An 18,162-nucleotide genomic window follows, 5' to 3' on the forward strand; every position below is an offset into this window, starting at 1 on the left:
AATTTCATGAGATTTCATTTGTAGATTGGTACTATTTTCTGATGCATGCAATCAGAGGGCTTTTCCACAACCCTCTGCTGATGCTTCTATCCTGAAGTCATGGTTTGTAAACTCACAGTGAGGTCTTTTATCAACTATGAATTTCTGGTTTGGGGGTGAAAAATGGAGATGACATATCTTGATTTTTAATCATGACTAAGTAAATGTACACACTGAGAACATTAAGAGCCCCTGAAATGTATAAAGTGTTAAAATTATAAAAGAAATAAATGGAGGATGGGAAAATGGTTCCACAGTTAAGAGCACATATTGCTCTTGCAGAGGACCTACCTATATCAGCAGTTGGCAACCTCCTACACTACAACTCCAGTTCCAGAGAATCTGATCCCTCCTCTGCCCTCCTGGTGTACCTGCACTCATACATGGACCTAGACACATACACATAATTAAGAAAGAAAAAGAAGAGAGGGAGGGAGGGGAGGGGGAGGAAAGGAGGAAGGAAAGGTAGGTTGGTTTTCTAGGAGATGTGCTCAATATGAAGATATATACAAATACATGAATAGCTAAATATAAAAATTAAGAACATGACTACCACTAAAATAAAGATAGAAGCAGCCAGGATCACTACCAAGTTGCACGAGTCTCCTTGGATGACGGAGTCTTACTTCTGGTAGTGCTTATGAGGTTTGACGTTTCCCAAAAGTACTCTCGATTGAATAAATCACAAAAGGACACATGAACTTGGTGAGAAAGCTATTGAGACTTACAGTCATGGTTTATTAGAGAGAGGATGTAGAGGAAAATCAACCAAGGAGGTCCAAATCCAGATCATCTTCCTCATGGAGTCACTGGTGGTATAAACTCTTCTCGCTGCCTGTGGCATACTGCCTCCCATGTTCCTGTGGCATACTGCCTCCCATGTTCATGTCTCTCTTTGCCTCTTCATGAGAATCTTTGGGAATGCTGTCTGAGGTCAATGGCTAAAGAAACTCATTTGCCACCTGACCTACCTGGTTGTGATTCTCACAATGCTTTATTTAGACCTGATGCTACCAGGACTCCAGGCACCCACATCACTGCGCATACTAAGCAGTCATTTGCTGGTTCTTGAAATCACCCTTCCTTTGGCCTGTGCCAGCTGACTTTCCTCAGGTCTCATTGGGTCCCCTACCAGTGATTCTGTTTGCCTCACTTTTCATGTGTCCCCTGAATAAGCCATGCAATCCTGTGCCTCTCTCTTCCTTCTTATCTTCTTCAGGCTTGTGACACTCACAGTCAACTTGTTTTGCACCTGTATCAGCATTTTTCACCTTCTACAAAGTGAGGATGTAAATGTATTACAAGTTTTTCTGCTTAGCTTGGCCTCATTCCCTTTGCTGTCCAAAGTTAGTGCCTTCTTGCTGTGTGTCATGAGTGCATACTATTTTAATTCTTAGTTTTAACACATGTCTTCTGAGCCTGTAAACTGGCTCTGGATGCTCTGAGATTTGCTTTGAATTTGGGGGACATGCTGTCCTTTAATCAATAACACCCCCTCTTCTAATAATAACACCTTTACTGTTAAATATTTAAGTTAAAAAAAACAAGAATTGATGATAAAGCCATGCTTAGACTCTCTTTTAAAAGGGTACAGTGTGTAAGGGGATTTCATAAGTGAATGTCAAGGGTTTGGTTTGTTTTCTGTGCATATCTGTTTTGAACATAAATTTTGCTTTGGTGTTTTATACCTAGAGGTCTGGACACTGCATGACACTGAAATATGTTATCATAAACTATATTGTACCACTTTCAGTTTTAATAAAGTTTAGTATCTGTTTTTATTCTTTCTATTTTATACAATTATTTTAAAATTTTATTAATGTTATTCTGACATCCATTTTTATTATCCTTATCAAAGAACTAGTACTTGAATTACTTACCAATTACACTTTTCAAGTTTTATTAATTTCTTTTTTATTACTCCATTCTTCTTCCTTGGGTTTATTCTGTTCTTTTGTTGTTGTTGTTTGTTCATTCGATTGTTATTTTTCTAGGTTTTTGCTGTTGTTAAATAAATGAGTGAGTTATTTTAATTCTTCTTATTTAGTGAGAAAGTATGACGGCATAAGTATTTGCACAGTCCCTCATGCGCTGCTGTCCTGCCGCGCTGACACAGAATCTCCCTGTTCACTTTGAGGTCTCTCATCTCCTTGGAGGGCATTAGGTTCTGTTCAGAAGGAATTCAGACAAAAAGACTGAAACAAAGAATTGGTACTCTGCTCTAACACCCAAAAGGAGGATTTTGCAGCAAGCCTCACTTTGCCTTGAGAGATATTGTTGTACTTGTCTTTTGTCCAAAGAGCAAAGGTTTTCTTTCATCTTACAGTTCTCAAGCTACAATCCATCACTGAGGGAAGTCAGGCCAGGAACTCAGGGCAGGAGCTAATGCAGAAGCCATGAAGAAGTGCTGCTTACTGCCTGGCTCCCAGACTCATGCTCAGCTTCCCTCCTTATACATCCCAAACTTATCTGCCTAAGGGTAGCACCACCCATAGTGGACTAATCCCTCCTCCAACAACTAACACTCATGTCCCACAAACAGGTCTGATGAAGGCAATTTTCAGATGAGGTTCCCTCTTCCCAAGTGTGCCAAGTCGACAACCAACATTAGCCATCACACCCACATCAGCCCTTGCAATTATGGACTTCGCTGATAAGGTGATCTTGGTTTCCATATGACTCTGCTGCTTTGGGGTGATCTAGGGTGCAGGGGAAGAAGATAAGGGTGGCTGAGTGTGACCCCCATTGATAAAACAAGCACTGTTTCTCTTCTTCAAGCTACTTCAGAAAACATCTTCACTTTTCTGCCTCTGTGGATTTCAGAGTGTCTCTTTTGCAGTTGTTTTCTAAGTTTGATGCAAAAATGATAAAAAAGCAAAAAACAAAACAAAATAAAACAAAACAAAACCCAATCAACCCATAATGTTTTCTCAGAGTCTTTGTAGTTTAGAACAGGGTAAGAACTTTCAAGGTTCTCTTTGCAGCTGTGGCTTTCATGTAACGCCTGTAGATTTTTACTGCATATTCAAATTAATCAATGCTCTAGACTTGAAAACATTCTGGTCTCACATTAATGTCCCTACTTTTTTGTATTTTACTTCAATTTGTATGAGCTTATTATTATACCTGCTGAGTTAATCTAACTTCTCTGATGCGTTTCTCTTCTAGGAAAAGTCAAAGACTTATGTTACATTTTTTAATGTGTTCAAAAAATATTTTCAAGCTGAATGTGGTGGTGTATGCCTTTAATCCCAGCACCCGGGAGGCAGAGGTAGGCAGATTTCTAAGTTCAAGGCCAGGGGGAAGGACTGGGAGGAGATACGGGAGGGAACACTTCGGTGGGGCAATAAAGTTAATTGATTAATTATTTAATTAATTCATTCATGAGCCTGTGAGAAGCACTTCTCATTCAAACCACCATGATATCAAACCTGTTGTTTAATTTTTTTATTACATCTTATTAACTTGTTTATTTAGTGTGAGGATCATGCCTATGGCACAGTACACACACATATATATGTGTGTGTGTGTGTATATATATATATTTACATATTTTTTCATGTATTTTTTTTCTCAAGATGCCTTTGTTTCTTCTTACTGTGATCCTAGATGCTAGACAGGGTTGTTGACATAGGTGTTAAACGCAGACATTCCCAGTACATCACAGCTCAGCCATGAGCAGTAGGGTAAGAGCTGAGAAGGATGGAGTGGATCCATCAAGATGTAAAACTGAAACATTAAAATGTAAAGGACAAGCCAAATGCCTGGGCTAGTGTGCAATTCCGTAAGTATTCATTGAAGGGCCTCTCCAGGGCTCTGCCCTGAGACCTGGTAAGCAGAGAGAGGGGTTGAACAGAGACTATAGAACTTGCTGTGAATCTGCACTCAGAGCTTGAGTCCCTTTTGGAAAGCCAAGACCACACAAATAGACCAAGTAGAAAAAAAAAATTTCTATTTCTAGAAGACCTTGGAAATTTTCTTCCCATTGTTGGACATGCTACACATCTTTTTCTTTTATCTTTAGTCTGTACTAGACCAAGCTCTAGTTCTGGACAGATTGGACTTCAGTGCTGTCACTATTGATTATCCATTCTCTCTCGAACAAACTTGAAGGCAACAATGAAAGCTTAAGTGACCTTCACCTTCTGAATGAAAGAACTGGGTTGCAGTAACCGCTGCGTTTGCGCTTCATCCTCTGGTGTTTGGCGGCCAACCTGGAGAGGTGATCATGGGTCCGCCTTAGGCAGCGGGGAGGGTGGTCCTCAGGAGCAGGGTTGAGGTCACTGCAGGGGCAGGGTGAGGGGTCAGCCATTTCCTGCCGCACCTGGAGGATATAAATGGGGATATTTTAGTCTCTAGCACAAGCCACTCCTTAGCCTGAGAGAGCACAAATATTTACAGAAGGAAAACCAAATAGGAGCGCTGCTGCACTGCGGGCTGTGCTGCTGAACGTAATGAGGGGTTTCTTTCCCCCTCTGGATTTCAAAGCAGCCCCAACTAAGGATACGAAAGCAAATAGCAAATCTGAGATTTAATGGAAAAGAAAACACGCATGCAGGATAAGGGCTCCATTATTATTCCTTAGCACTTCATTGGGAGCAGTGTGTGACAGTGAGTTTTTGATGCGCCACTCTGTCCCCTGCCTAAGAGGCAGACCAGCTCTTCAGGCGGAGGCACGGTTGGATGGCATCTTCTTATCGCTTTAGCATCCAGAGGACCAGGACGCAGCGATGTGCAGCTGTGTGAGTTGATTGATGAGGTGACACCCATCAGCAGTACCAAGAGACAAACTCCAGAGGCTGAGAATACTCCAGTGGGCAGCCACAGAATTGTGCCAGAGAACCAAGTGTGGACCCAAGAAGGAGCCACAGGGGTCAAGGACACCATAAGAAAACCTACAGGTTCAACTACCCTGATCACAAAGGGGTCCACAAAGAGTGACCTGCCAACCAGGGAGCATGCATAGGACTGGCCTTGTGCAGCTTGGTCTTCATGTGGGATGCCTAACAGCAGGAACGGGGACAGTCTCTGACTTTGCTGCCTACCTTCAGGACCATTTCCCCCTACTGAGTCTCTGATAGCCTCAACAGGAGATGTGCCTAATCTTACTGCCGGGTGACAATGCCAAGGCTGGTTGGTATCCATGGGAGGCCTCCCCTTTTCTGAAGAGAAAGGGGGGAGGGGAAGCTGAATGAGACAGGGAAGGAGGGGGGAAGGACTGGGAGGAGATATGGGAGGGAACACTTCGGTGGGGCAATAAAGTTAATTGATTAATTATTTAATTAATTCATTCATGAGCCTGTGAGAAGCACTTCTCATTCAAACCACCATGATATCAAACCTGTTGTTTAATTTTTTTATTACATCTTATTAACTTGTTTATTTAGTGTGAGAATCATGCCTATGGCACAGCACACATGAGTTAATTCAGAGGACTGGTGGGAGTCAGTCCTTTTCTTCCATCACTTCCAGTCCCAGAAGTCAAACTCAGATCATCAGCTTGACAGCAAGCAGGTGGACCTGCTGAGCCATCTTGCTGGCCCCAAACCAGTTTCATCATTAAATAAATATGACCTAAATTCACCCATTGGTTCAATATAAAACATTTGGCTTAAATCAGAAAATAGTTCACTCATAAATGTAAGAAAACCATGATCCAGAAATGCTGATAGTCATGAACTGACTAATTTCAATGAAATAAAAGAAGGAACATAGTCTCTTAAAAAACGAACAACTCACAACCGTCTAAACATATTTTAAACAAGGACAAAAGCAAACATGTATGTCAAGTGGATGGGGGAAAGTCCACAAGGCCTCAGTTCTAAAACAAAGGATTATAGGCAACTAAAGGATGCTGATAGCAAGAGGAAAGAGAACACCAAGTGGTTGTCCACTGCCAAATGGTCGGTCCTAAAACATACACATGAGTAATCTTATATGGATGAATAGAAAAAAGAAATATATGGCACATATACACATATATGTGTGTTCATATACATACATGTATATAATAGCAATCAACGAGAAAGGAAGCATGATTTTTAGAAAGAGCAAAGAGGTACATTTGGAAGGGTTTAGAGGGAAAAAAGAATTGATATAATTATAACCCCAAAAATAAAAGATTTTTTTTCCCAAAAATGAGTTACTTGCTAGAGCATTAGAAGAAGATGAGAAGAGGGCTGGAGAGATGGCTCAGCGGGTAAGAGCACTGACTGCTCTTGCAGAGGTCCTGGGTTCAAATCCCAGCAATCACATGGTAGCTCACAACCACCTGTAATTAGATCTGACGCCCTCTTCTGGTGTGTCTGAAGCCAGCTACAGTGTACTTACATATAATAATAAATAAATCTTAAAAAAAAAAAAAGGTGAAAGGAATATGCCCTAATTAGTGATTAAGTGAAGGACTCATTGGCCCCTCCACAATGCAACTTAAATGTTTATAAGGCAGAAGCAACTAGGAATATGAAATAGCACAGCATTGTGAAGAGGAGGTCTATATGCTGTCTGTTTCAATCTGTAGAGGGAAAACCAAAATAGAGAAAGTCAACAAGAAGGGAGAAACTTAGTGTAAAATGTCAGAGTTCATTGGACATTGTCATTTCAAAAGCAAACACCAGAACTTGCTTCGCCTGAAAGCAGTATTTTCCAAAATTGGCCTTCTATCAAGACATGAGAAATACCAACACTTTTCAAACAGAATGCATGCAAAAATGAATACTAAACTATAAAGCAAAATGTTCTACCACTTAAAAATTGGAAAACCCTCATCATTTTCTTAGACAAGCTGATCAGATTTGTAGAACTTGGAAAGACGACAATGATAGAAACACTCACTATATATAATATACTTGAAATGTAGTTAAAGAAATGGAAAGAGTATTTCACACTACTCAGTACATTTTAGTTAAAATGATGATAAAGTAGACATTTACCTATGATAATAGAAAGATAATCACATGAAACTGAGAAAAAACAAGAATAAATTAATATATATTTTTGAAACAGGATTTCTCTATGGGGTCCTGACTGTCCTACAGCCTGGGCTGGCCTTGATCTCATAGAGATCCATCTGCCCCTGCCTCCTGAGTACTGGGATTAAATGTGTGCACCCCACATCTAGCATAGATTATGATTTTTTTTAGTGCTGTGTTAGAAATTATCAAAATAGAAAACTCATACATAATTTTAATATCTAAATTTCTTATTGCATTTATTGTTTGATTGGTTGGTTGATCACATTTACTGGTTGCTAGGCTGATTGATCACATTTATTGATCGATTGGCTTGTTGGTCACAATTATTGATTGATTGGCTGATTGATCACATTTATTGATTGATTAGCTGGTTAGTTGGTTGATTGACTGTGAGTCCAAGAGGGTGCATTCCACAGTGCTCATGGAGAGGGCAGAAGACAGCTTGTGGGAGTTGGTTCTCTCTGTACACCATGTGGGTACCACGGGTCAATCTCGGATCATCAGCTGTAGCAGTCTTTACTCTTTGAGCCATCTCAATAACCTCAAAACAGATTTTCTGAAAATTAAAATCTTCTTTCTAAGGAAAAAAAACACTAAACAAAATCAGAAACTATTAACAGAAAGATATAGAAAATGATATGAAGCCACTTTCTTCTACTCCTTGAAAATTCAAGTAAAATATTTTTTAAAAATGACTGACTAAGACTGACAGTAGAAGGCACAATGTCTAAACACACTGATCCTTATAGAAATTGACATAGTTTATAGCAAATAAAACACCCAGAGTTAGCTTCATGGGGAAAGTACCCATACCTGCAAAGAACAGATAACTTCACTTTTTCTTAAAATGTACAAGGAAAAAAAAAAACCATAAAACTACTTCCAGGAAAAAAAAAAAAGGATAACTTGAGCTGCATATAAATGTTTAATTTCTATGACAGAGCAGCTCAGGCAAAGGTAAGTAACAAACCAAAGCTTTTTGACAACTATTATTAGTCCGATAACCTTAGGAATATTTTCACATTCATAAGGAAAAAACAAAACATAATGAACAAATTGCCTAATTATGCGCACACAGTCCACGAAAAGTCCACATGCTTCTGAAATGTACTCAAGTATCCCTAATTCCCCTCCGTATTAGTGCTAGAACCAAAGTGCTTTATTCGGAATTGGACTGCAAACAATACTGTAAGCTACTTATTAGGCTGCTTGAATAATAGTGATGGCCAATTAAAGGGACACTTACTAACCTTGAGTTAATTTATATGTGTGTGCTTTAATTGGTAAAGTAATCAGATTCTGTGCCAGGCTTCAAGTGACGTAAGGAAAGGGCCCTCCTAGAGATGGCCCTGCCTCTCACAAGTGGCTGAGCTGTGAGCTTCTGTGGAGTCTTCCAGACTGTTTCACTCATGGCCACTCCTTCACCCAGCTATTCATTCTAAACTCCTTAGTTGGGGATTGGCTGTGTCCCAGGCACTAAAGTTCCTCGGTAAATCTCAATAGTTCCTCAGAATCCCTTTCAGGGTTTTCATTCCAGTTGTGTAAATAGTAGTTTTAAAAAGAGAAAATATAAGAAACATAGATGAAGGCTGTGATGGTTTGAGTAGGTATGGTCCCATAGACTCATGTGTTTGGATACTTGGCCCATGAGGAGTGGCACTAGGAGGTATGGCCTTGTTGGGATTAGTGTGTCACCGTGGGGGCAAGATTTAAGGTCTCCTATGCTCAGGCTTTGCCCAATGTGGAACACAGTCTCTCTGTGGTGCATATCAAGCGGTAGAACTCTCAGCTCTTCCAGCCTGCGTACTCCCATGCTTCCCACCATGATGATAATGGACTAAACCTCTGAGACTGTAAACTAGTCCCAATTAAATGTTTTCTTTTACAAGAGTTGGTCTAGACATAGTGTCTCTTCGCAGCAATGAAATCCTAACTAAGACAATGGCAAATCTCAAAAAGGGAGAAACATAAAAGGATGGGAAATATAGATATTTAAGTTCAGTATATTGATGCTGATGGATAAGAAATATTGATATCTGGGCATGTAACTGAGAACCCTTAGGTGTGGTTTGAAGTATTGCACTGAGAAACTGACAGTGAGTCTCCTGGGAAGAGCCATGCAAAAAGAAAGCAACAGGCTTTGTTAAAAAGAAATAAAGAGGGGCTGGAGAGATGGCCCAGGGATTAAGGGCACTGACTGTGCTTCCAGAGGTCCTGAGTTCAATTCCCAGCAACCACATGGTGGCTCACAACCATAGGTAATGAGATCTGATGCCCTCTTCTGGTGTGTCTGAAGACAGCTACAGTGTACTCACATTAAACAAATTTAAAAAAAAAAAAAAAGAAGAAACTCACAAGACACGGCATGTCTAGTATGCAAGAGAGGTGACCTGAGGGTTTGGTGTGGAGGGCATCAGCAGGAGGGAAGATCTTCTGAGTTAGTTCTGTTGGCTCACACAGAGATGAGATGACCTTGGAGGAAAGAAGAGAGATTGAAGAGCCTTTTAGAAAGAGCAGCCAGACTACCACATTAACAGTTAAATGAAAAGGAACTTAGATGTAGGCAGCCTTCTGAGGCCTCTCTGGGACCTCTGTGAAGGATGCCCATGATTTGTACCTGTGTGGAAACAAGGAAGGTAGTGGGAATAATCTGGATTCCAGAAACCACTGGGAGGAAGGACAGATGCGTGCACACACTCCCATCCTGTTTAATGCACAGCACAGGATGCTGTACTGGTCTGAGCTGCCTTTGGGTTGCTGATGCTCCTGGGCAATTACCTGTACAAACAGAAAACTTTACCATGATTCTTAGGACTTATTTAACCTGCACCACATTGATGGGTATTTGGTCTGCCTTCTGGGTACTTTGGTGTAAATATAACCTTGTATGTAGCCACATGGGATGTTTGAGAAGATGACATCAGAATGAACTTATAAAAACAGAATTTTCTTGGTCAGTGTATAACAGTTTCTGATTTCTCTCCATGGGAGCTGTTGGAGATTTCACTTGCCACAATGGGTGTGGGTTCCTGGTTCCTTAGCCACTTGAAGAAAATCACAGGGCAGGAGTGTCAGATCAGATGAGATGGATCAGTGAGAAAAGCTGCTTACCACCAAGCCTAAGGGCAGGAGTTCAACCCCTGGGGCCCACAGAATAGAAGGCGAGAACAGACTCACAACCACTGCAAATTGACCTCGGCTGTCTGCACACTTGCTAGAACATGTGTGCCCATGAATGCATGCGCGCGCGCGCGCACACACACACACACACACACACACACGCACAAGCAAACTCAAGTGCACACATACACAATGGATAATATCTAATAAGTCACAGGTGCCCTTCTACACTCAACAACAGCTGGGCAGTGACTGGCTGGCTTCTTGTCTTTAAGGAAACCTGTCATTGTGTATTGGTACAGAGGGTGTACCTCGATATGCTCAGAAGTGGGAAAAGGTACTAATGTAGTTTGTTATAGAAGAGCCCTAACATTTGATAAAACCTTTTCCTGCTCAAAACAAACCAACACTCGGCCAAAGAGCACTCACCTTCTTAAACACAAATCAACCTAAGAGAGGAACATGAAAGGTGTTCCTGCTAAAAATCAGATGCCTGCCACTGTCCTTATTCACTGTTCCACTCTGCTCAGAAAGCATAGAGATGAAATCTATTTATGAACAGCATAATAATCTGCCCAGAGGAAAATTTCTGGAATTCCCTTTTATCAGGAAAAAAAATAATGAAGTGCCCAATATTCTAAATTTTACTGCAAATGAAAGTTACGAGTTAAAATTTAATACAAAGTTATTTTGCATTGATTTCTGGGGCATAAGTTGTAATGGATCAGATTATCAAGTAAATAAGAAATCTGGGTTTGGTGGGAGGCCCCCATATGTAAGGATGCTTGCCTGGTCACCTATGTTCTGTCCCAAGAACCCACATGAAGGTGGAGAGAAAGAATCAACTCCACAATTGTCTGCTGCCCTCCACACATGAGTGTGGCAAACCTCTCATGTACACTGGACATGAACCACAATGACAAATTAAGTAGATTAGTGGAATCTCGAAGGTGATGCACTTCTTTCCTCCTGCAGTGTGCACATCACTTTAGAACAGAGTCTAAGTAGCTGTGATGTTACAGTATTGGGGACAGAGAAGCTGGGGAGTCACGGTTTACCTATGATCTAGATAATAGAGATAAATTCATGGGAAATATTAGTCACATTAAAAACTATACCTTTTAGAAAAATATTTCGGGTATGATACTAGAGAAAAGTGCCAGCTATATTAATTATGTCAGTACAAGTCCAAAAATTTTTTTTTTCGACACAGGGTTTCCCTGTGTAGCTCTGGCTATTCTGGAACTCACTCTGTAGACCAGGCTGGCCTTGACTCAGAAATCTGCCTGCCTCTGCCTCCCAAGTGCTGGGATTAAAGGCGTGCGCCACCACTGCCCAGCCAGATATTTATTCTGAGCTGGGCATAGCAGTTCACACTTTCTATCACAGTAATTGCAAGAATGAAATGTAAGAGCATCTCATGAGCTCCAGGCCATGCTAGGACACAGAGCAAAACCCTTTCTCAAAAACCACAAACAAATGAAAAGATATTTTTTGTTTGTGTTCAATTTAAGTAATTCATATTTTTTTTTCTGGCCTCAGACATTTTCCTCTGGCTCCTCTCCAGGACTAGTCAACCTAAAGTCTAAAATGTCTCTTTTCCAGAAACATGAGCCTGTGTTCAGCCTGTCGACGGCAACCTCCATATTATTGGGGTGCTCTTTTAAATTACTAGGATGGAATTCTTAAAATGAAGAAGGGATCCAAGTAGATTTAAAAAAAAAATAGTCACACATGTTCAACAATCACACAGAAGATGCCCTACATCATCAGTCATGGGAAAAGACAAACAAAGCCACAGACAGAGCCTACTCCATAGCCAGTAACATCAATTTTATCACAAAACTCGGATAAAACACAGAAAAAAAATACGAAACTCTTGTTGAAATATAAAATGGTCTGGTTAATTCAGAAAATAATTTCACAGGTCTTCAAGTCACTAGGCATAGAACTATCATGTGATCATGAAATTAATCACATTATATAGGTTTTAATTCAAGATCACTAAAATAACCGGATACAAAGAAATTTTCTCAGACATTCACAGAAGAGCCAACTGTCCATCCAAGGGTGAGTGGATAGACAAAATATGCTAAGTCCATGTAAGAGGGTGTATCAGGCACTTTTCTGTTGCTGCAATACAGTATCCTGACAATAAGCAATCAAGGGAAAGAGGCCTGTATTGACCTGAAGTGCCAGAGGGATTCAGTCCTCTTTGTGGGGAAAGCATGGCATCAGGAACATATGGCTGTCCTGACAGGAAGCACAGTGGTCACATTGAGTCAGCACACAGGAAGGAAAAAGAGAAAGCAGGAAGTAGAGCCAGGCTATAACACTTGTAGGCCCAACCCTAGTGATGTACTTCCTCTAAGAAGGGTCTGGCTCCTAAAAGTTTATAATCTTCCCACACAGCACCATCAACCTGAGACCACGTGTTCAAATGCACCACCCTGTGAAGGCGTTATTCATTTAAAGCACAGCAAAGAATACTAGAAACATACCCAGCTGGATTTGCATGGGTTTTTAAGGATATTTGTATTTACTCTTCATATGCATATACAGTATATATTGTTAATCTCCACCTCAAATCTCCAGTCTCACTTTCCTTACTCTCCCAATACTCCCACTCCCACCTTCGTGACCTCCTTTTCCTCCCAATAATTTACTGAGTCCAGTTGGTGTTGTCTGCATGTACATAGGTGTGAGGCTACTTAGTAGAGCATAGACAACCAATAACCATATCAAAAAAGTAAGGATGGACCATGTAGAGACTGCCATATCCAGGGATCCACCTCATAATCAGCATCCAAACGCTGACACCATTGCATATACTAGCAAGATTTTATCGAAAGGACCCAGATGTAGCTGTCTCTTGTGAGACTATGCCGGGGCCTAGCAAACACAGAAGTGGATGCTCACAGTCAGCTAATGGATGGATCACAGGGCTCCCAATGGAGGAGCTAGAGAAAGTACCCAAGGAGCTAAAGGGATCTGCAACCCTATAGGTGGAACAACATTATGAACTAACCAGTACCCCGGAGCTCTTGACTCTAGCTGCATATGTATCAAAAGATGGCCTAGTCGGCCATCACTGGAAAGAGAGGCCCATTGGACTTGCAAACTTTATATACCCCAGTACAGGGGAACGCCAGGGCCAAAAAGGGGGAGTGGGTGGGTATGGGGGACTTTTGGTATAGCATTGGAAATGTAAATGAGCTAAATACCTAATAAAAAATGGAAAAAAAAAACAACAAAAAAAGTAACTCTGCCTTTCCTAGAAGCCATCAGTTGCTAATAGCTCTTTAGCTAGGGATAGAGCCTGTGGTGAATTGAATAGAAATGGCCCCCATGTCCTCATGTGTTTGAATGCTTGGCCCACGGGGAGTGGCACTATTAGGAGGAGTGGTCTTGTTGGACTAGGTATGGCCTTGTTGCAGGAAGTGTGTTACTATGGGGGTGGGTCTTAAGGTCTCCTATGCTCAAGCTCTGCCCAGTGTGGAATCCAGTCCCTTCTTGCTGGCTATGGATCAAGACATAGGACTCTTATTTCTGTGCCTGCCTGCACACTGTCATTCTTCCTGCCATGATGATAATGGACTGAACCTCTGAAACTGTAAGCCAGCCCCATTTAAATATTTTCCTTTATAAGAGTTGTCTTGGTCATGGTGTCTCTTCACAACAATGAAAACCCTAACTAAGACAGACCCTCATGAGTCACTCTACCATCTGTGATGGAGTTGTGGCTGACTTGACAGTGTACAAGGTAACCATAGGTGCTGCAAGCTCATGCATGCAATGGCCATACCATGTCCAAAAGACATTTCACTGCACTCTTTGCTATCTTCCAACTCTCAGAGTTTTTATGTCCCTTCTTCTGTGAGTTGTGCCTTGTAGGGGCAAGCTTACCATAAAGATCCCATTTATAGATGAACACTCTGTGAGACATTATTCATGAGGTAAGCAAATTCTATAATCAGCAGGAAATTGTATTATTATGTAAATAACCAGATTTTAATTTTAAGTAATTTTTTGCATATCTTCTATTGCACAGATATATTAATAATGGCAGAAATTAACTATAACATAACTATGCTCACATCTATAATACATATAAAACATAGGTACTACTTTAAAGGCTGTTTTCTAGACTATATTCCTATCCAATCAATAGTTGTTGATTTTTTTTAAGTCTCATCTGGTTTGTGATATTATTGTTTTCTGCACTCCATGTAATGAATCATTAAGTTTTTCTTAGTAAAGCTAATTTTTAAAAAATTTTATGTTAAGATTCCAATTAAATTAATCATCTCCCTTTTCCTTTCCTCCCCCACAAACCTTCCTTTGTACCCCTCTTTGCTCTCTTTCAAATTCATGACATTTAATTTGTATTGATTGTTGTTACACACACACACACACACACACACACACAAATATATATATATTTCTAAATACAATCTGCATGGACTGTATAATATTTTCTTGTATGTATGTTTTTTCAGGGCTGATATTTAGAGCTGGATAATCAAACAGTGTGTTTTCTGGGGAAACTTTTTTCTCCCACTGTCTGCAGTCATTATCGTCTGTAGCTCTTGATGTAAGGCTGAGGTTTCTGGGACTTCCCCTCACATCCCCACCTGTCCAGGTTAGCATGTATATAGTTGCTTGTTCAGAACCTGCTTATGTAGTCACATTGGTGAGATTTATATTAATTTTCTAAAAGTTAATATAAATATAAATCAAATCCTCAAAAATAGTATAACCTCATTTACATTAACTGCATACAAGCAAATAACCAAAAATAGTTAACAAATTTCCTAACTGTATATTTTACAAATTTATAAATATAAAACTAGAAGAATATGTCATTGTTTCTGGTTGCTGGGATTGTGGGCATAGTTAACAATGCTCTTATCTGTGCCACCGTGGTTTATCAACCATGAGAAACATATTCATGAAGTATTTATTTATGTAATTATTTCTATGTATAAACTCACATCTGTGAACACAAAAATGGAAGATTTAGAGGAAAAGACTGATATACAAACATACATGTGCACGCCATGCACACGCACACACACATGTGATTCCTCCCATAATATTGTGTCTCCATTTTACCAGTGGGCATATCTTGCCAGTTGTTATTGTTATTCACAGGGTTCATAGCTGAGTAAGGTCGCTGATACTTTTCTCTCACAGAAGTGTAAATAAAACCTTCCAGATCTGTGAAAACTAGCCAATGGGGATAAAGTTCTCAGGTCATAACCTGTCTCTATGTTCTATTGCACAAATATAGTGTCTTCAACAATCAGCTCATACCAGCAAGCTCTGGAGGGTAAACAAGAGAAATAGCAATAGCCTATAGAGTTTCAGAGCATCCTTGAGATGCCACTGCCCAACCATACAAAAAAGGGCAACACATTCCTAGCATTGAGCTTTTTTGTTTCCCTAGGCAGTAATGAGTTTTCCGTTTCAAAGCTCTTTAGTGTTATTTTTTCCCATACCCCTCCTCCACCTTGCTTTGCTCATCCCTCATCATTTTGAACCCTTCCTGTCCCATTATTTCCTTTTCTGGTTACCTAAAATGTTAGTTCGATAGTAGAGCAGTGTCCATAAATAGACTCTCCAGCAAAGGTTCAAAACGGCCAGACCACTGTTAATTACTATTAATTGCACTGTTAATTACAAATCGACTACCATGAGCCCACACACCATGAAGAACTGACCAGCACTTTGGTTATCAGAAGAGTTACTAGAGCTAGCATGTCAACCAGACAGATGCCATTTCATTCTCTCAGAAATCCTTCCATTCTTTGGCCTCTCGCCCACTTTGCTTACAGCCCTGAAGTAATTGAAAATCTTAGTTAAGAAAAGACAGAATTATTCTAGCAAAGCATCCCTGTGTTTCTAATTACAAATCTACAATACCTGACAAGTATTGCCCTTAATAACGTCATGCTGCAAGGGCCACTGCTGAGTCAGCAGCACCTCCTACCATCAAGATGAGTGCCTTAGGGTTACATGGTGACAAAACACATGACCAAAAAGCAAGTAGGAGAGAACAGGGTTTACTCAGCTTACACTGCCACCTTGCTAATCATTACTGAAGAAAGTTAGGACAGAAACTCAAACAGGGCTGGAATCTGGAGGCAGGGGCTGATGCAGGCTGCTAAGAGGTACTACTTACTGGCTTTTTTCACGTGGTTTGCTTAGCCTGCTTTCTTATAGAACCCAGGACTATCAGCCCAGGGATGTCACCTCCCACAATGGGCTGGGCCCAAATGAAAAAGTGGTTTCCTTCTCTATGGAATTCTACAAGGCTGAGGATAGTAGTCCATGGTTTGTATCCAACACTGTGCACTATAGTAGTGTGAATGGGGGAGTAAGTAAAGTCCACGGTGAACATATATTGCTTAATATGAGCTCGACCATGTCCAAGACCCCAGTGCTTTACCCACAAAACTTTCTCCAGGTGAGGCTTAAAGGAAGGGCAAAGTCTTCCCTGGGCCTGTGTGTGAATGTTGACACTGTGTATAGAAAATGTCCATTGTAGATGTCGCCCTCAACGTGTGTGCAGTGTGAAGACTGTTCCCCTACAGAGACAGTTCATACTGAGATTGGCTAACGCAGGCTCCTGGTTCATCTGTATACCATAAAGTGCCACCTCCTTGTTCAGCTCTCTGTAATGTTCACTTCTCTGTTCAGTGCCTACCCCCTGTTCAACTGTATATAATAAACTCACTGAGGTCCTGAAGTGATGCCTCTCTCTGTTAGAGAGCCAAGCCCATCAGATCCCCACATTTCTATACCTGTGTTGCTGTTGTTCCTTCATTCTCTCAAAGTCCCAGTCAGGTTGTATCCCTGGAGTCATGCAGGACACTTTGAATAACCACTGGATTCAATCATTTATTCCTTAGAAGGTGAGAATTCCAACCAGAACTCCAGAAGATGCCCCAGCATCCTGTCCCTGGCTGAACTATCCACCGAGATGTCTGTAGCCACTTGATTGACTTGATGCCCACGTGTGACACCAAGTCTGGACATTCAGAACTAAGAATAACAATGTGTTTTCTATACGAGTCTGTCTTGTATTTTTATCCATTCTGATTGGCTTGTATTCTAATATCTTCTACGTGGTAAAATATGATTACACACTAAGACAGTGATTTAAAAGGTGGCTCCTTCAAAAGAAATGTACTTTCCCTCACTCTTAGAATCAGTGACTGTGATTTTATTTATTAAAGGGTCCTTTAAGGATGTGCATAGCCCAGGGTTGCCTTCAAACTAACAAGAATGATCTTAAAGCCCTTCTAGTCTGCCTTCACCTCCTAAGTACTAAAACTTGCTTCTCTCGAGGAGTCAAAAAGGGAAGCAAGTTGACTTACTTCAAGATTACTTTATTTTTATTTTATTTTATCTTACTTGCTTTTTATCATTTGCTACATGAAGTCTGTGCACTGTGGGCATGCCTGGTGCTTGCAGAGGCCATAAGAGGGCGTCGGATTCCTGAGAATGGAACTACAGACACTTGTCACCCTCCGTGTAGGTTCTAGGAATTGAACATGGGTCCCCTGGAAGAGTAGCCAGTGTTCTTAATCACTGAGCCACCACTCCAGTCCTAAGAACTATTTGGATAGTTAAAGGCCACATAAAATAGGCTTCTTCAACACTAGCCAACAAAGTGTTCATAAGCAACAAGAAATGAATGATTATTATTCAAAAAAGTCCATAGTCCAGCTCCTAGGTATATGAGCTGTCTGCACTTAAAGTCTCTCTTGGAGAGCATATAACAAAATCTTTCTTAAGCTTCTGAGAGCTGCTTTTGGCAGGCCTAGGATGAACCTCTTCATCTGAGTGAAAATGCATGGTAAGTTGAAACAGGAATGGCGTACAACACAGCCACTCCTTGAGAGATAAAGAATCTACTAAAATGGAGCTCACTCAAGAAATAGGGAAGAGACGTGTTCCCTTGCTTTCAAGCCATTTGGGGTTGTTGTTGTTGTTGTTTAAGGCTACAATAGATCCTTTCCAA

The 18,162-nt window shown here is 40.7% G+C and overlaps 2 long non-coding RNA genes across 3 annotated transcripts in view; one reads left to right on the forward strand and one right to left on the reverse strand.

Annotated features, from left to right (window-relative positions):
- Positions 1–741: 741 nt before the first annotated feature.
- Gm12292 overlaps positions 742–18,162 on the reverse strand; it is a 59,741-nt gene continuing 42,320 nt past the window's right edge. The window contains exons 3-5 of one of the 2 annotated variants that reach the window (XR_001780237.1): positions 9,369–9,485; positions 4,182–4,363; positions 742–2,206 (exon numbers count right to left, since the gene is read on the reverse strand). This is a non-coding gene — a long non-coding RNA (predicted gene 12292). Of the gene's footprint in view, positions 4,364–5,084; positions 5,232–9,368; positions 9,486–18,162 lie in introns of those variants that run through there. The other variant, XR_003949564.1, reaches the window with a different exon arrangement.
- On the forward strand, positions 4,173–5,316 carry Gm40025. The gene is made up of 2 exons (XR_879926.3): positions 4,173–4,261; positions 4,746–5,316. It is a non-coding gene; the product is annotated as a predicted gene, 40025 (long non-coding RNA).

Source organism: Mus musculus, chromosome 11 (genome assembly GCF_000001635.26).
Source record: "Mus musculus strain C57BL/6J chromosome 11, GRCm38.p6 C57BL/6J".
NCBI classification, from domain to species: domain Eukaryota; kingdom Metazoa; phylum Chordata; class Mammalia; order Rodentia; family Muridae; genus Mus; species Mus musculus.